The following is a 13572-nucleotide window of genomic DNA, read 5'->3' on the forward strand; positions in this document are numbered from 1 at the left end:
ATTGGTAGTATTAGAATTTTTGTTATATTGGCAAACTCCAACTATAAGCAATGAATATCCCTTAATTATTCACATCTTTATTTGCTTTTATCATGAATATTTTCTAGTGTAATTTGTATAAACCATATGTTTACTTGGTGGGTTAACTTGGTTCAAGATATTTAAGGTATTTTTTGAAATTTTGAAAGGAATCTCTCTTAGTATAGCTTCTTTCTGGTTTTTGCTACTATTATATATAAATACTCATGATCTTGAGGCATTTTTTTTTGTATCCTGTAACCTTTCTGTAGTTGCTATTCTTGAATTTTCATCAATTCTCTAGATTTTTCTAAGCACACTACAATGTTGTGTGAAAATATAGATAGTTTGCCTCCTTATTGACATTTATACTCTTTATTTTTTTCCTTTACTTTTTACTATAACTAGCACTTCTAGAACTAGTTAAAATAATAGTGGGGAGAAGAAATATCCTTGATTTACCCCTGTTCATAATATGAAAGCTTCTACTGTTTTTGCCTAAAAACAATGGTTTTAAACATGTTCTTTTGATCATATTAATAAGAGTCCTTCTATGTCTATGATTTTACTAGTTTTTAACATAAATTAAAATTGAATTTTTTTAAAGGCATCCTTATATTTATAAATAATAACGTATTTAATTTTTTTTGTTATTTACATGATTAGCTGTGATAGTTGTTTTCCTATCTGTGATATCAATTCAACATAGTTATAATGAATTATTTAATGTGCTCTTCTTGCAAGGATTTTATTTAAAATAGTTCCTTTAATGTTCATTAGTGAGATTGGTCTATCATCCTTTTTCTCTGATTTTTCTCTACCTTGTGTGGGTATCATATGGGTATTTATATCATAAAAGTTGTTGAAAATAATTTCTGTAGCATAGGATATTAATTTTTCTTGAAATGTTTGATAGAATTATCTTGTGTAAATATTTGCTTATATATATATATATATATATAGTATGTATATGTACTCACATATATATGTATATGTATATGTGTGTGTATATGCATATATATAAATGTGTGTGTTTGTGTGTGTCTCTCTCTGTGTGTGTATATATTTCCTCTTCTGTGGTTTGCTTAACTTGTACCCTAGTTCCAATCCTCACCACTTTTTTTTTTTACTGGAACTTTCCAACTGGACTCCCTGCTCCCTTTCTCTTTCCACTCCAAATCATCTTTCATTGAACTTTCCAAATAATCTTGCTAATGTACCAATCAAATTATGTCATGTACCTGAAAAGAATCCTTTAGTAACTCCCCATTGTATAGAGGATAAAATACAAACTTTTTAGTCTACCTTTTCACTATCTGTATACAAACCATCTTTCTTTACCTTATTTCATATTGTACATTACAGGCATATAAGACTTACTAGATGTAGTTCTCTTCCTTTTATAGCCTGACTCCATGTATTCACACAAGCTATCCACCATTGCAATAATGCTTTCTCTGTTCATTTTTGTTTCTTGAAATCCTTCTCATGCTTCAAGGCAGAGCTCAGGTGCCACCTCTTCTATGAAGCATCATCTGAACTGCCTCACTTCTCCAGATGAAAACAATATCTCCCTCTTCAATTTTTAATAGAGTATTTTGCTGGATCTATTTCTCCCCATCACATTTTGCCTTGTATCATAATCAGCTATGTATATGTTGTATCTTTACCATTAAAGTATAAATTCCTTGTGAGAAGGTTCCATATCAGTGCTCATCTTTGCATACCCAGTGTTTAGCACAGTAGACTATTTTACACATAGTAGGCATGTAATAAATACTTTTTTAATTGGATTCAATTGAATGAATAAAATTTATAATTTGGTTTGATTGACTCTTCATAGATATAGATATATAGAGATAATACACATACACATAATGCTTGTTTTCAGCCTTCAAAAAAATAAATCCTATTTATGTAATTCTTTGAAGTCTATAAAGTTATTTTCTTATAACAACCCTGTGAATTATGTACTTCAATGCATCAACAAATATTTGTGTTAATAGTCTATTATGTGCTAGGTACTATGCTAAGTACTGGCGACACACAAAAAAATAAAGGCAAAAGAGAGTTTCTGCCCTCAAGAAGCATAATCTAATGGGGGAAACAACAAGGAAGCAAATATATACAAACAAGCTATATACAGAAAAAAATAGGAAATAATTAAAAGAGAGAAAGTACTAGAATTAAAAGGGGTTGGGAAAGGCTTCCTGTGGAGGATGTGATTTTAATTGTGACTTAATGGAAGCCAGGGGAGCCAGTAGTTAGAGATGAGGAGGGAGAGTGTGACCCCCAGGCATGGGGGACAGTCAGAGGACATGCATGTAACTGAGAGATAGGTATCTTATTTGAGGAACAGCAAGAAACTAGTTTCACTAGTGTGCAGTGGGGAGTAAGGTGTAAGAAGACAGGAAAGTTAGGGAGGGGAAACTGGGTTCTGAAGGGCTTTAAATGCCAAAAAGATTTTGTATATTTTATCCTGGAGGTGATAGGGAGCCACTGAAGTTTATTGAGTGGGAGGTGGGATGACACGATTGTACCTGTACTTCAGGAAGATGATCAATTTGACAGTTGAGTTGAGGATGAACTAAAGTCAGGAAAGACTTATGTCAGGTAGAAAAATCTGCAGGCTGCTGCAATAGTACAGGTGTGAGGTGATGAAAGTCTTCACTAGGGTGGTAGCAGTGTCAGGAGAGAAAGGGGGTACAATGAGAGAAATGTTAAAAAAGGTAATATTTAGCAACAGATTGGATATAGAGAGTAAGAAAGAATAGGGAGTTGAGGACGGCAATGAGGCTGTCAGCCTGGGTAACTTAGAATATGACCTCAGCAGTAATAGGCAAGTTTGGAAGGGGAGAGGTTTTGGGGAGAACATGTCTACAGGATATTCGCTTCAACATGTCAAATGGACAGTTGGATGTGTGAGACTAGAAATCAAGCCAAGAGGTTAGGTCTGGGTAAGCAGGTTTGAGAATCATCAGCATAGAAATGAAAGCTGATGAGATCACCAAGTAAAGGATTGTAGAGGGAGAAGAGAAAAGGACACCAAACAGAAACTTGAAGGAGTGCGTGACTTGGATGAAGACCCAGCAAAGGGAACTTAGATAAAGCGGTCTGATAGGCAGGAGGAGAATCAGGAGAAAGCAGTGTTCTGAAAACCTAGAGGGAAGAGAGAATCAAAGAGAAGATGGTGATTGACCGTGCCAAAGACTGTAGAGAGGTCAAGAAGAATGAAGATCGAGAAGAGGCCAATGGATTTGGCAACCAAGAGATAATTAATAACTTAGTAGAGAGCATTTTCAGTGGGTTGATGAGGTTGAAAACCAACTTATAAGGATTTTCAGAAGGAAGAAAAAAGTATTCCTACTAAAGACATAGTTACACTGCGTCTCAAAAAAGTTAAGCAATTTGACGAGCCATACTATTAATAAGCATTACATCTAAGATTCACATAATTGCATAATTTTTAATTGTAAGGGATTTTGGAGGTCATCTAGTTTAATCTATGCATCAGTAGGAATCCCTTCTGTAACACCTCCAACAAAGTAGTCCAGGTTCCACTTGCAGGTCTCTAGTGCAGGGGAACTCTTTGCTTCATGCATAAGACCACTTCATTTCTGAACATTTTCCTAAAGGCAATCAGGTGGCACCACACATGGAGTGCTACGCTTGGAGTCATGAAACCTGAGTTCAAATACAGTCTCAGGCACTTACTACTTGTGTGATCCTGGTCAAGTCATTTAACCCTATTTACCTCAGTTTTCCTACCACCAAAGGTTGTTGTGAGAAACAAATGAGATGATATTTGCAAAGTGCTTACCACAATGCCTGGCATGTAGTAGGTACTTTAATACTTGTTTCTTTTCTGTAATTATTAGGATAATTTTCATTAAATCCAAGCTAAATCTGCCTCACTGCAACTTTTACCTACTGCTTCTAGTGCTGCTTCTCTGGTATCAAATGAATTCATCAGATTCTCTCAAGTCCAGGACTCATTCCATTATCATACCTTCCAGTGTGCTTAAATAATGATCATCAGCAAATTACTAGGAACAATAGTACTCAGATAAAAGACATGTTTGTAGGAGAAATTTTCAGAAGCCAGTAAACGAAGCAAAACTTGGTGTTAGAAATAGATTTCTTTGCAAAATGCCTGGCTCAGAGCCTAAAGAAGTAGGCTTAATACAGGAATTAATAGAGCTTTGGAACTAGAAGGCACCTAGGCGATCATTTAATGAAATCTTCTCATTTTGAAGATGAGGAGAGAAGGACCTAGGGAAATTGAGTGAGTGTTCCAAAAGTACCTATTGAATTAATGGCAGTGACAGTACTATAATCCAGTGTTCTTGGTTCCTGATGCAATGCTGAAACTCCAACACTAATTCTGTTTCTAATCTTAATTCTATTTCTGTCACTGCGCTGTTTCCTGTTGGCATCCTTACACAAGATGAATTGTTAGCTTTCTAATTTTCAAGTGAGAATAGTAGCTAACTTGAAGTTTATTTCTTTTAAAAGAAAAGTCCAATTATTTTAAATATATTTCAAGAGAAGGAAGGAAAAATGTCAAAGGGAATGATTATATATGAACTCAGCTTCTCTCCATCACTTCAAAAATAAACAACAAATATTCCAAAGTAATTTTCAAATTAAAAAAAACTCCAAAGAAAATTGCTTCCCAGGAACAGAAGATCAACTGAAGTATGACAAAAAAAATCTCCATGACAATGAATAAATATTGTGGGGGTAAAAGAAAACAAAGCATGGATATCAGAAAGGAAAAAAAAATGACCTTGAAGCATAACTGAAAATACTGCAAGATTTCTCAAAGTGAATAATAAAAGCAATAAGAGAAATTAAGGAAGATCTCACACCAATTAAGATGGGAATAAAATCACTGAAGGAAAAACAAAGATAGGCAAATTAAAAGCTCATAGTCTAAAATTTTGTGTGGATGTTTAACATTATTGAAACTGAACAGAATACTACTGATGTCTGGAACAAGGCAGCTATATAAAAAAATAACTAAATTATATCAAAGAATGATTCAACTAGATGTGGTTTTGAGAATGCTACAAATGAAGCAACAAAATTAGAAAACAAAGCACAGAGACAATATGAGAGGTTTACCAGAAAAATGTGAAGAGATAAAGAGTTTGATTCCTACATTTCAGGAAATCATTCAAGAAAATGTCCTAAAGTTACTAAAAACAAAGGATGGAGAAAAGTTGACAGATTACAAAGGATACTACCAGTGAGAAATCCCACATTTGATTTCCCTGGAAAAGTAATCGTTAAACTTCACAGTTTTAAGTTGCAAAGAGGAGGTTTCACAAAGATGAAGGAAACCTTATATCAAAAATGGCAATTCAAATTACAGAGGATTTCATATCAGTACAAGTAATGAAAGGGGGCAAATTAGTATATATCAAAAAGCAAGGAAAATCAGTCTGTAGTTCTAAACTCCTTATCCAGAAAAACAAAACAAAGCAAAACCAGAGAACACTTTTTCATGAGGAAAAAAAAATTAACCAAAGGCCTCTTAGTCAATGCTGAAGAAGCCTAACTTAGCTAGGCCTTTGACAAACAAATCAAAGTATAACTACAACATAAAGGTGACCTTAAATGATGAATGACTCTAAAGACTCAAAGAACTTACATTTTTGTAGGGAACAAAAATTGTATTACCTTAATTGAGGAATTGCAGAATCACAGAATTTGAGAGCAGGAAGGGACTTCAGTATTCATCTAACATTATCCAGTCTAGAAAAAACAAAGGATTCCCGCTATAGCCTACAAGTGATCATCCAGCCTGTGCTGGAAGAACTTCAAGGATGGGAGACTGTCCACTTCTCCAGGCAGCCCATTCTACTTTAGTGCAATCTTAATTGTTATATGATCTTCCCTAAAAATATGTCTAAACTTAGTTTTTCATATTGTTCCTGCTTCTATCATCTCAGGCCAAATATAAGAAGTTTAATCCCTCTGAGTCTCCTCTTTTCCCAGGTTGCATGGCCAGTTATTTCAAATGATCCTCATTAAATATAAGATAAATAATAACATAAACTTAAGATCCAGAACTGAGTGCAATATTTTAGATGAAATCTGATATTGTTACAGTATAATGGAACTATTGCCTCCTTATTCTTGGAAGTGTTGTCTCTCTCATTCTAGCCTAAGCTCACATGAATTGTTTTGACTGCCAAAGTACTCTGTTGACTCATTGAACTGACATCAATTTAAATCTAAAAGTTTTTTTCAGAATAGTTACTGTCTAACCATACTTCCCCTAGCTTATACTTGTAAAGTTGAATTCTTGTGCCCAAGTGTGCAACATTTGACCCTTCTGATTTCATCTTATTAGATTTAGCCCAGTATTTTAGCCTCTCAAGGTCTTTTTGGATCCAGACACTGTCATACAGCATGATATCTCACTCTCCCTCCCATCTTTCTTATCTAAAATTTGATAAGCTTGTCTTTTCTTTTTTTTTTCTCCCAAGTCACTAATATATTAACTGGCACAGGTTGAACTGCAGATCCCTCAGGTACTCTACTAGACACCTCCTCTCATATTGACATTTAACCAATTATAACTGCTCTTTAAGTTCAGCCATCTAACCAATTATCAATCTGCCTAATCTTATTATTAGCCAATTACATGTCATCAGTTTCTCCACAAACATATGAAATACTTCAGAAGTTTTGCTAAAATCTAAATAAATTATATTTATAGCATTTCCATCATGTACTAATATATTGCCCCATTTAAAAAAGGAAATGAGTTTAGTCTGGCACGACCTATTCTTGATGAATAATTCTTCATAATCACCACTTACATTTCTAAATGTTCAAATCCAGTTTAGTCAATGTGCAATTATTAATCACTTACTATCTGCTGGGCACAGTGAAAAACATTTTAATAATAGGCTTTCCTCAAGCTTTCTAGAAATTAAAAGTAAACTCTTAATCAATTAATTAATTAAGTATAAATTAAATTGAAAGTAAAGCCTGTTGTTTGGAGATTATTCTTCCTACTGATTTTTAAAATTTAGGTCAACGTTTGTCCTTTTCCTTACTGTGTGGTACCTCTCCTGTTTTCCACAATTTTTCAAATATCATCAACAGGTGTTCAGCAGGTAATCTGCTTGTTCTTTCAGAACATGGGAATATAGCTCGTTTGCCCAGGTGGCTTAAAGTCTTCAGGGAAACTAGGTATTTTATCATCTCTTCATTCTTCTGGAGTATCAACTTTGTTAGTCATTTTTGTTCTGCCCTTTCCAGGTGCAAATATCATCTCCCTTGGCAGAGAAAACAGAAGCCAAATATGGATTTAGCATCTCTGCCTTTTTTTCTATTTTTAGTTATCATCATCTGGTGTGCCACAAGCAAAAGTCTTATTCTCTTTTTGATCCCCCCTTTTCTCTCAACACAGCTTAAAGCCTTTGTATCTGTTGTTGAACTAAGCTCTTCTCACTAGATTTGGTTCAATCTGAGTTTAGCAATCCTGACACTATTTTACAGGCCCATCCCATAATCTTATGTCTTATTTCCATTTTCTGTAAATTTCATTTAAAGTCTAGGCAGCTAGGTATCAGTGTGGATAATGTGCTGGCCCTGGAATCAGGAAGACCTGAGTTCAAATTCTGCCTCAATTATTTATTTCTTTGTGACTCTAGGCAAGTGACTTAACCTCTGTCTGCCTCAATTTCCTTATCAGTCAGTTGGAGAGCAACCAGGACATCTACCTCTCCAATTTATTGTGTAGATAAGATGAAATAGTATTGGAAAAGCATTTTGTAAGTTTCAAAAGCACTATATAAAATGCTAGCTACTATTATTATGATTTCTATATTAATTGGTGAGTTGCTTATACATTCAATTTAGTTTCTTCATGTAAGTCTCACATTTCCTCCTCATTGATATTTTTTCTCTTTGTATTTTTAGAATGTCATTCTTTAGCATCTCTTATCCTTCCTGGGATGACTTTCCTTGCTACATATTTGACCATGGTATCCTATCAATTTTTCCTCTGAATCATTTGAAATTTGCTTTCCCAAAATTTAGAGAGCATTTCAGATCATACTTAGATTTCTTCACCTGCTCACCTCACTAAGTTCCCCTCATTTCCACCCAAGGAATAAGTTTATTTTATTCATGAGAATTGTATATAGAATAGAATTTTCCCATGTTGATTCCTCTACTTTTGAATTCATTGCCAAATCCCAAAGAAAGAGATTAAAAAAAGAAATGATTAACCTTGATGAAGGGAGAGAGAAGAGAAGATGTAAAGCATTATTATATCTGGAGTACTGGTGCCACAGATGAAATGTAAGCTTATGAAGAGTCGTGAGGATCAGAATAGCAGGGGCCATCATTAAACTACATGTTTATTTTAGAGAGGAGGGAAAAGAGGCTTTGAAAAGGTTCTCTTAGTAATCCAATTTTTTTTAAGGCAATTGGGGTCAAGTGACTTGCCCAGGTCACATAGTTAGTAAGTGTCAAGTGTTTGGTTTGAGGCCAGATTTGGACTCAGGTCCTCCTGACTTCAGAGCCGGTGCTACATCCACTGCATCACCTAGCTGCCCCTCAAAAATTTGTTGAGTGGAAAATAGAACTTAGCAATTATAACCCTGGATGTAAATGGGTTGAACTCAGCTATAGAAAGAAGACTTCAGAAAGGAATAAAACAACTAGATACAGCAATTTGCATAGGAACACATACAAATTCAAAATGGAAAGCTGGAGTAAATTTTGTTTCCTCTAAAATATCAGGAACTGCAATAATGGTTTCAGACAAAATAGATATCAAAATAAAAGCATCACAGAGATTAACAAGTGTGCCAATCTTGTTTGAGATCTCATACAATAAAGACCTTAACACCTCTGTATATCAGGAATAGGCAAACTATGGCTGGAGTAGTGTTGAATTATTATTTTTTTACATTTTCAAATAAAGTTTTATTGCCTTTAATAATCTAAAAGAACACATTTTTAACTTGTGGGCCATATAAAAACAGCTGGCAGGTAGGATTTTGTTCTTTGCCATAGTTTGCCATCCACTACTCCAATCTGAACTATAAATTTTATTAAGAACATACAAACCACATGAAAGACCTGAATCAACACTATGAACTCTAATGTTAAAAGGGTACATACAAATGAATTTTGTTTCATTCTAATCCTTATTATCTTGTGTTGGTTCTTAGAAATAAAGCTCCATGTATAATTTTAAGTTACTCAGGAAACCAGTCTTGTCTAGAAGAGCATATTGATTCTGAGTTGTCTAAGCCAGTAAGGACTAATGTCATGCTTAGTAGGACAATGGGATTTAGAGCCTCTTAGAAACTTCCCAATTTGAAACATGCAGAATGCCTGCACCTTTGAATCCACCAATCATTAGCATACTAGATAAGGATCAACTTAGGAAGTAGCAGAATTTCTTAGCTAAAAGGCTGTTATGGTTTCAGTTGTCATTCTAATAATTTTTGTCTACATGTTCTCCTTCCTCCCTCTGGCTTAGTCTAAGCAGCCTGCATCAATAGAGAAACCATATTTCTCTTAGTGTCTGTACAGGCAATGATGGTACTAATATTAAATATATATTCTCCACATGTTATAGGAACTAAGTATTTAAAAGAAAAGTTAGCTGAAATGGAAAAAGACCTAGACAGCAAGTCATTAATAATGAGAGATTTTAACTTTCCTCTAATAGAGCTGGACAAGTCTAACAGAAAGATAAACACAAAGGAAATTATGGACTTGAACAGAATGTCGAAAGAACTGCAGTTGATAGACATATTGAAAGAGCTGAATGGAAATATTAAACAGTTTACTTTCTTCTCTAAAATGCACAGGATTTCTGCAAAAAGCAATCATGCTCCAGGGCATAAAGAACTCATAAATAAGTGCAAAAAAGCAGAAAATTTAAATACTTTCTAGACCATAACACAAAAAATAGTAATTAATAAGAGAAATAGGAGCAAATGAAGTAGACCTTAATGAACACTAAAAAATTATTTCCAAAATAATGACTGGCTCAGAGAACAAATCATAGAGACAATAACAAATCATATTAAAAATAATGACAACAATCATACAACATACTAGAATATATGGGATATAGAGCAGTTCTCTAGAGGCAAACTGATATTCTTTACTTTATGTTAACAAATAAGTAAAAGAGAAGTCCAATTGAGGAAATGTAGTTTAAAATAGAAAATAAATTAATGTACTTTAAAAAGTAGTAAATTTGAAATTTTTGAAATGAAAAGAATTGGACATTAAAAACAAAATTAATAAATAAGATAAAGATCTTGTTTTATGAAAAGACTAATAAAATTGAAAAAAATAGCTACTGGAGAACCAAATTATCAAAACAGGTTACATCAAATAGAGAAATAATAAGGATAAATATATGAAACATCTATACTCAGTTATATGCCAGGAAAATTAAAATTGTAAAAGAAATGAATATCCATGTGTGTATATGTATATCTTTGATTATATGTATATATCCCAAATTAAAAAAAAAAGAACTAGAAAACTTATATAATATAATCTCAGCAAACAAACAAGCAGTGATTAATACAAATGAACAAGTGCACACATTAAGCTAGGTACATTCACAAATGAGTTTTGTGAAATATTTAAAGAACAAATAATTACGAGTCTTTGTAATGATTTTTAAAAATAGAGAAGGCATTCTATCCAACTTTTATTCTGAGACAAATATAGCCCTAATATTAAAATCAAGAAAGTACAAGGCAGAGGAAGAGAATTATAGACAGATATTACAAGTGAATATCAATGAAAGATTGTGAAAGAAAATAGTGGCAAAAATTGCTTAGTGATATATTTTAGAAATTATTCATTTGGCTTTATATAGAAACTAGTACAAAAAGATTTTTCAGTATCAGGAAGTCAAATAGCATAAGAAAATATGTTAATTACAAAATAATTGAATAGCTCAATAGATGCAGAAAAATTTGATAAGGCACACTACTATTTATATGATATGTTAGAAAACATAAAAAAATGAAGACTTTTCCAGACTATGTGCAAAATATTTTTGTTTGAAGCCAAGTGCTCCCTTTATTTGTAAGATTAAATTGTGCTAGAACCTTTCTCATTAAGAAAAGGTTGGAACAAGGTCTATTATTATTATTATTATTATTATTCTTACTATTATTCCACATTTTCCAAAAATTCTCACTATAATAAGAGTAATGATACCTAACATTTATATACCACTTTAAGATTTGTAAAGCATTTTACAAATATTATTTCATTTCTTCTCCTTCTCCTCCTCCTTCCCCTCCTCCTCCTTCTTCTCATACTCCTTCTTTTCCTCAGTAATCTCATTTTATCATTCCTATCCTGGGGGTTAGGTACTATTACTATCCTCCTTTTATAGATAAATAAAATGGAGAAGAGAGGGTTAAATAAATTGTTCAGGCTCACAAAATAGTAAGTTTCTGAGGCTGGATTTGAACTCAGATCTTTCTGACTCCAGATGCAGTGCTCTATCCACTGTGCCACCTTGCTATTCTTTAGTTTTGACAAAAATAGAAATTAAAGAAATGAGCATTGAGATAAAAACTTAAAATATCTTTGTTAGCAGATGGCATGATGGTTTCCTTAGAAGATCTAAGACAATTGACAACAGTAACAAAAAATTAATGAAGGTAATAAAACTGTTTCAGGAAATTACCAGATAACAAAATAAATACACAAAAATCGTGGGTATTTTTATATATTCCTAATAAAAGACAGCATAAATGCATGGAGAGAAAAAATACTACTTTAAAAAACAAAAATAAAGTAATAATTATCTGGGAGTAAACGTAAAAAGTTACACAGGGATATACACACATGTCCAGGTGTAAATTCATATTAGATTATGAATTAATTTTTGTTGAAACAATTGAAGGACTAAATAATTGGAGAGGCATAAAATTTTCACAGCTCAAACAGAATATTCTGGTAAAGAAGAGAATATTGCTGAAATTAATATAGTCACACAAGGCTAAATTATCAAAACATCATTTCTAGCATAGCAGTCATGGCACTGGACTTGTAGTCAAGATAACAGGGGTTCAAATCCTACATTTTATGTTTACTGCTTATGTGACTATAGACAAATCATTTAACCTCTGTGAGCCTGTTTTTTTCACCTATAAAATTGTGATTATAATAGTTACTGCCTCTCAGACATAGATCATGAAACTCAAAGAGGAAAATATTTAAAAAGTAACTTGCAAACTTTAACAGGGTTTATAAATGAGTTATTTAATTTTTTGGCAAAATGACAACAAAATTCACACATAAAATAAAACTTCAAGAATATTAAGGTAAGTAATCAAAAAAGTAAGAAGGTAGGGAGAATGTTACTGCCACATCTCAAATTATTCAGTAAAACATTCATGATCTAAACTATCTGGTAATATAAGAAATAAACATTTAAGACTATATTATCAAAATTTACTGTTTGATAAATCTTTGATAAATCAAAGAACAAAATTATTGAGGAAAGAATTCAATCAACAAGGAAAAAATTAAGGGAGAAATTGTATAAAAGTTTGGCTAAAAGTGAGATTAGACCAACATCAACCATCATATGTAAAAATAATTTCCAAATAAATTAATAGTCTACATTTTTTAAAAGTGGAAGTATAATCTTATTCAACTCTTATTGTTCCCTTTTTTGGGGTCATATTTGACTCTTTGAGACTTCATTTGGGGTTTTCTTGGCAGAGATACAGGAATGGTTTGCCATTTCCTTCTCCAACTCATTTTACAGATGAGGCAAACAAGTTTAAGTGGCTTTCCCAAGGTCACACAGCTTGTGAGTATCTGAGGCTGGATTTGAATTCATGAAGATGAGTCTTCTTGATTCCAAACCCAGCGCTCTATGCATTGTGCCACCTAGCTGTCCCATTGTAAATAGGTAAAAATTCTTATGTGTGTGTATAAATATGTATGTGTTTGTATGTACACATACATATACAGATATGCACACATACAAATATAGGTATATTTACACACACACACGCACACACACACACACACACACACACACACACACACACACACACATATATATATATATATATATATATATATAATTAGGTATAGAATATATAGTTAGAATTCCAGGTAATTAGAAATATATGTATATGCATACACAAGTATCTTTGGTCTGAACCTGAAATTTTCTTGGTATAAGGAACTCTTTGTTGAGGAAACTCCATATACTAGTATAGATTAGCAATCTTTCTGCAATTTATAGAGGTGGCTAGGGGGCGGGATACATAGAGCTCTGGACTCAGAGTCAGGAAAACTTGAATTCAAATTCTGCCTCAGATGCTTACTAGCTGTGTGACTCGGAGCAAGTCACTTAAATTTTCTGAGTCTCAGTTTCCTCAACTGCAAAATGATCATGATGCTAGCACTTACCTGAGGACATTGTGAAATGGGATAACAGCTGTGAAGGGTTTTGAAAGGCTTTAAGTGCTATATAAATATTATGTATTCATTTTATACTCTTAGATGCTTGAG

Source organism: Phascolarctos cinereus, unplaced genomic scaffold (genome assembly GCF_003287225.1).
Source record: "Phascolarctos cinereus isolate Bilbo 61053 unplaced genomic scaffold, phaCin_HiC Scaffold_5;HRSCAF=322, whole genome shotgun sequence".
NCBI classification, from domain to species: Eukaryota; Metazoa; Chordata; class Mammalia; order Diprotodontia; family Phascolarctidae; genus Phascolarctos; species Phascolarctos cinereus.